This window comes from Castanea sativa, chromosome 5 (assembly GCF_040712315.1).
Source record: "Castanea sativa cultivar Marrone di Chiusa Pesio chromosome 5, ASM4071231v1".
Classification (NCBI taxonomy): Eukaryota; Viridiplantae; Streptophyta; class Magnoliopsida; order Fagales; family Fagaceae; genus Castanea; species Castanea sativa.
The window spans coordinates 78063143-78070462 of record NC_134017.1 but is presented as its reverse complement, the minus strand read 5'-3'; positions in this window follow the sequence as shown (position 1 = coordinate 78070462).

The window sequence follows — 7320 nt, the reverse complement described above, 5'->3', positions numbered from 1 at the left end:
CTGCGGCTGGAAAAAAAAAAAAAAAAAAAAAAACTGAAAACGCAGACACAGCATTTTTCAGTGGAATCCAAACTTCCTCTAATAGTTAGTGAAACTCCTCAATTTGTGCTTTTAAACTTTTTTTTGGGTGAAACCACTGCCATGTTTTTTAAAATGTTACCCTAACTTTTCAATCTTTTCCTATGGTGATGTTGTGATCCTGATGTCTACAAATTACACTTGAACGACTGGGATGCTGAGTGGAATATAAAAACTTGTATAAGAAAGCATATGAAAGCGGTGTTTTATAGTGATTGATTGGTTTTGTATGTGAAAGGAGTGGAGAGACTGTTAATCACTTACTGCTCCATTGTCCTAGAGCTAGGGAGTTGTGAGATATGGTTTTGGGCCTCTTCGGGGTTCAGTGGGTTATACTGAACAGCATTGTTGATATGTTAGCTTGCTGGCTGGGTAGATTTGAATGACATTGGAATATAGAAGTTTGAAAGGCTGTCCCTCACTGCTTAATGTGGAGTCCTTGGCCAAAACGGAATGCTCAAAAATTTGAAGGGTGTCAATGGACTATTATAAAGTTAAAATTAGTGTTCCCTTTTATCTTTGTATGAGTGGATGCAAGCATTAGGCTCTGTTTCCTTTTCATCTTTTCTAGACTTGATTTTTTTTTTGTGGTACTTTTGAGGCCTTGGTTTTGCTGTACTCATAGTATATTTCCTGTGTCCTTGCGTTATACAATTTCAATCTTAATCAAATCTGTTATTTATCACAAAAAAAAGAAAGAAAAAATTACTTAACAAGGGATCTTTTGTATGCTTGAATATATGAATGTGGAGATATGTAGAGATGCATATCCCTAGAGCCATACAAGGCTTCAAGAAGATGCCATTTGCTTTCAGGCCTTCTCATTTTTAGTAAAGACTACATAAAACATCTGATTACATGATAATTGTGATGGAATTAATTTAAATCGCTACTCAAGCCTCCAAATGTGAAAATAAACTTTTCAAAAATTTATACTTGAAAATTTTCATAGGTCTCCAGTGTGAGGTGAATAGAGATTACCACTTAAGCCAACTGCTATCTTTGATTCTACATTCAATTTTGGCTGAAACTTGGATAACTCCAGAAGTGGAGTACACTTCACAGGTTCAAGGAAGATTGGAGAATATTTCAAGTCATATTTTTAACTAGAATCATTGCATGTTGAACTTGTGGTAATGGTTATTTGTAAGCATGCCATAGACTGCCTTCAATTTATATAGGCTCAGCATCTTTCCCCTTTCGCATAAATCACCTATTACTAATGAGATTCCACTACTTATGTTTTATGGCAGAATGAGTACTCTGAAGTTCATATACATTGGAAGGGAGCAGCTGAGATAGTTCTATCTGCATGTACGGGGTATCTTGACTCAAATGGTTGCTTACAGTAATACAGTCCATAGAAGAAGAGAAGGTAAGGACCAGTGGTTTGTTGCTGACAATAATACTTCTTTAGGAAGCTTCTAAGAGGGAAAAAAAAGAAGAAAAAAAAAAGAAGAATCTATGTTATAAGTGATATAAATTTAAGGAAATTTAAATTATATGTACATGAACCATGGTTTTTCATGTTGGTATCAGTCAAAGTATTGATGAACCTCTATAATCTGGGCACAACTTGGTCTTAATAGGCAGGTGTGATTTTCATAAACAGTATAGGTCATAAGATAATAAAAGATATTGCTACAGAAGACTGTCATGGTAATATGAAATAATATTAAAATTTTGACTTATATTCTAAATAAATCTTTTATATAACATCTTGTTGGGTAGAAATGCTTCAGGGTTTTGGTATGAATTGGTTTATTATGCCCATGCATTAGGTATGTGACAATCGATACAAATGTTCTTCTCCATGGGATGCTATAAAGAATTTTCTGATCATTGAGATAGCTCATGTGGGACATTTCCTTTGCGTCATGTGCCTCTTGGACCATAAATCTGAGTGAGACCGTTGAATATGATGGGTTGCATGAAATGACTACTATTAGCCAATGTGTTGAGCCATGATTTGAAAGATATCATCCTCGTTGAAGGTGAATATGGTTTAACATTGTGTGCACAATTGTAAGTAAAATTTTGTTATTGTGCCTTCAATTTCTTTTTTGTAGGAATTTTTCAAGGCAGCTGTTTGTTCGTTTAGGCCCCTTAAAATAGATTGTTTAACCAAATTTATTAACTAAGTGATTACTTAGATTAATTTTCAGATCTAGGATAAATACAAATAAATCATATCATGCAAAGATGTGGAAAAGTAAATAACACCATAATTTAATAATCCAGGAAAACCAATGAAACTAACGTTTCAAGGTAAAAACCTAGGGAAGATTTAACCTACCAATCCTCAAGGTAAACCAAATCCATTATAAGAGAATTGAAGTTTTTACAATCAGATTTAACCCTAAATCTATTGCTATCTCATATAGTAACTTACTGACACGACCACGTGCAAGCTCCAAATCCACGGACTACTTCTATTCTTGGATTTACAAAAACACAAGCCGCCTTGCTTGTGACTTTGAGATCCCACTCAAAGGTTTCAGATCACCTTCACGTGTTGATTTTGATGTAACAACTATGTTCTACCAATGCTTGATTGTAGTTTTAGTTCTGGTAGATTCTTGTGTACTTAAAAGGTACAAAACCTCTCAAATCTCACAAAAAGTAACACACAAGTCTTCTTCAACACCCTCAAAACGTGGTTAGGGTTTTTCTTTTATATGTAGACAAGTTTAAGTGAAACCCTAAACATTTTTGCGGGTTTTGGGCTTGTTTAAAAATTTTGCAGAAACTATCCTTACGATTTTTGATCAGTTAGCCTAATTCTCGATCGGTCGAGAAAGACAGAACTTTACTTTTCTTTTCTGCAATTAGCTGGACTTCAAAATTTGAAACAACCTTATTTTAGCATTGCCTAAATACCTAGACTAGACATGTTTTGTTCTCAGTTTATCAACACAGTACAATAATGATTCTAAATATTTAATTCAAACTCTTTAGAGCCTAACAATCTTCCCCTTTGGTAATCTATGACAAAACACACATACAACATGTAATGCTTAAATAAAAAATCAGCTCAAATACAAATTATTGCCCTAATACAATTCTTACACAACTACTAACTATTAGTTGCTAGTATAGACAACAGCTATAGAAAGAATTAACCTGTAATTTCCTAAAACACTTATAAAAACAAACCATAAACACATGTGTGGAAAATATAGTATTACAATCTAAATCAAAATTTGAACTTTGAATTCACGAAACATATAAATAGATAGTGAACACATCAAAATGAATAACCTCATCATCATCTACTACCATAATCAATAACCACATCACATCAATGTTTATGAATAAAAAATACTAAAGATAGACAAATAAACATAATATATATATATATATATATATATATATATATACATCAAAACTCCCCCTCAACACAATAAGCCTACTCCCCCTATGTACAAAAAGTCCTAAACTTTACTCCCCCTTTTTGTTATGTATTGCCAAAGGCAAAATCAGTTCTCAAAGGATGGATGAGGTGGAAATGCACTCCTGTAGTCCGTAAAATTAGCTCTCAATGAGGCAACCTCCATCAACAACTCATCAAGAAACTATCCATGAGCAGCCTGAGTAGTCATGATGGACTGCAGCATAGCACGGAGTGAAAGCAAAGGAGCAACTGTAGGATCAACATCCTCAGCATCACCAGCAGGATCCACAGCTGCAATTAGATCCACAAAAGTCTCCTTAGTAGTAGGCATAGTACCAGAGGTAGTAGCGACATCTCGTCATGGTCTTTTGGAAGTCCCAATGCTTTGCGTAGCAATCTTCATTTGTGCCAGTCTCTGTCTAAGGTAGGTGGCTCCTATAGGGGTAGTAATATGCACCAACACTAGGGGAGGGAAATCTGACAAATCTAAGAACCTCAAAATTCTAAAAATGAACATAGGAAAGAATAACTTCTGACTCTTACTCTTACTCCTATAGATATCAATAATGGTTTGTATAAATATGAACGGAAAACACGTAAAACCATCAGTAATGAATGCATAAAGGAAAGCACATCTCTCTATGGGAACAGTATGAACATGCGAAATGGGATAGATGTTATGACATGTGATCCTTAAGTATAAAGAGTTAAGCTCGGTGAACTCAAAAGAATTGATTCTTGGTTTAGAACCCCAAGAAACAGGACGACCACAAAGAAGAGAAATCATATCATCAACCGCAGGAAACTTAGTCTACGGGTATATGGGTTTATGAACAAAAGGTACTCCTAAAGCCTCAAAAATAGTTTGTCTAGTGATGGTAAACTCCTGACCATGGATCCAGGAAGTCAAATAATAACCACCTATAACCTCAGAATAGATCAAGAGATTGGATTAAAACTCCCTAATCAATGTTGTAGGAGGAGGATCAGACACCTCACACAAGGAAACCCAATTCCTAGACACGAAGTTCCTACGTATAGAAGGATCTAGTTCACTCAACACTATCTCCCTCTCACCCCAGATAGACCTATATATAGTCAAAGTCTCATACATTTCCTCACACTTAGAAGATAGAAAACGTTCTCTATCACCTAGTGCTAAACTTGAGGTGGAAGACCCAGGGTTCCTATTGGCTCTATTTTTAAATTTCCTACCAACCTTAGGAGCCATGACTAAGAATTAGAAAGAAAAAAAAAAAGAAAAGAAAAAAAAAGAAAAAAAGACCAAGGGTAGATTGCATAAGAAGGATTAGAGACAAGATAACATGCAATTTGAAAAACTATATGATGCATGACAGTTAAACTCATATGATGCATGATCTAATGCTTTTAAATAGTCCAAATCCATCATAATTTGAAAACTTGACAAAGGAAATTTAAGAATTTTAGGAAATCCCCAATTTTGAACAACCTAACTCTCAAAAATCCTTATATTGACCAATTGAACAACACGACAAGTTTAGGGGATAAAAACTCCTGAATAAACGTTTGGGCTTTGGGCCTGGTTGGCTGGTACCAGTTTGTTTTTTATCAGGGCCTTCAGGCCCACAAGTCAATCTGCACTGTAAAGGTCCGAGGAGTTGTCCAAGGAGGAATGTCTCCTCGGATAGGCCCGATAATGACCCTGGGACTTGCTAAACGGATTAAAGGCAGAATTATGGAAAAACTGATAGGTAAGAGGGTGATCCAAGCACCCTCTAGAAGCGAGGATGTAAGAGAAATATCGAAGGAAAAGGCTGCTACTACCACATTAAAGGCCCTGCATCTACCTCCCTGGCCGCATTAATGGGGAAATGACATCTGAACAGTAGGATTCAGCCTCCCTGCTATTATTTGAAGACTTCAAGAAGGCGGTGGATGTGACAAGTATCCAGGGGGAAGATTTGTATGACACGTGGATGAACCAATGAAGAAGAAATATATAAGGAAACGAAAGAGGAAAGAGAGGGGGATTTGTGCTTTATACTAAGAGAAAATAGGAACTAAGGATTGTAAACTTTGGCGTAGAAAGAGAATATATATATAAATCGTCCTCGGCTTATGTCCGAGGAGGTCTCGTTGTTGTATTCGATTACCATTTGCACAGATAGTGGCACTCTAGTCTGTTAATCAAACTTCCAACATCCCGAACCTAGATTTCAAATCCATTCTCTACAAGTTTATTGTACAAGGCTCATTGGGCTTGAGCCCAACACTTGTTTTTGGGACCGGGTACAATTGTGTACTTACAACAAGTATAATACAAGTTATAATCACTCAAACCATCAATATCATAATCCAATTTCACAAAATCCCCAATTTCTCAAGAACTAAGAACCCAAATTTTGAAATTTTCAATTAAACATATGTGAAATATATTTAAATGATGCATGAACAAAAACACGTGGTTCAAAATTGATCAAAAACCCTATTTTCAACAAAAAACCCAAAATTTAAAATTTGCAAAAATCCTAAAAAATTCATGAAAAATGCGTGTAATCATGTAAAAAGATGAAAAAGGAAGGTTAAAAAAGTCTTACCCTAAGTGTATGAAGAAAACCTTTGAGTCTTTGACCACAAAAATGACACAATGTTTTTTGAGAAGAGGGATCAACAGAGGAATCAAAGAGATAGAGAAAAAGCTCTTTTGAAAAAGTCAGATCTAATTCTTATATGTTTTTAAAATTCGAAATCCGATCAATCGAGAGGAATTGAGCAGGAATCGAAATACACATGAAAATAGGCCAAAATGGGCAAATGCCCATTTCACACAAAAAATCTATCATTTTGCCTCATTTCCCAAACTAATTAGGGAAATACGCCTCTTTTGTAACTCGATTTTCTCAAAATCGATTTTCAATATATAATTCGATTTGTAGAAAATCGAGTATAGGGAGATCAAACTTAAAAAAAAAAAAAATTGCATGGAACTCGAGTTCATGGAGTTCAAGTTCCATAAAAAAAACCACTATAGGCCTCCATGAAACGCAGCTATAGGTAAAATTAAAAAAAAAAAAATTGCATAGAACTTGAGTTCGTGGAGCTCGAGTTCCATAAAAAATGCCACTATAGGTATTTTAAAACGCCACTATAGGGCTTTAAAAAAGAGCGATCAGACTTAAAAAAAAACGTGCATGTTCTAAAACGCCACTATAGAATTTCAAAACACCACTATAGGGCTTTAAAACGCCATTATAAGGCTTTAAAAAATTGCATGGAACTCGAGTTCCATGCAATATATTTTTTTTAATTTTTAGTTTGCTATAATTCGATTGTCCAAAAATCGAGTTTTAAATTGAAACTTGATTTTGAGAAAATCGAGTTACAAAAGAGGGGCATTTCCCTAATTAGTTTGGGAAAGGGGGCAAAATGCTAGATTTTTTGTGTGAAATGGGCATTTGCCCATTTTGGCCCATGAAAACAGGCTCCACTGATTGAAAGGAATCGGGCAGGAATCGAAGGGACCTGAGACTTTTAAAAGAAAAAGCTATTTTCACCTACACATTTCGATTGGTCGAAAAGCAGGTTCGATTGGTCAAAAAACAGGTTTGATTTCTCGAATTTCAAATATAGAAATTTCGAAAAATTTTGGAAAACTTTTATGTAGAATCATTTGAAAAACTTTTTTTTTTTAATTTATTTTTATTTTTTATTTTTATAATATGGCATGAATGTTCATGACTTCAAATGATCTTCAAAATCAAAATTTTCAAAGAAAAATTCAACTTTACCAAATTTCCTCACTCTTTTCTTTTCTCACACCCAAAAAAAAAAAAAAAACCATCAAACACATCAAGAAATTTAATTTT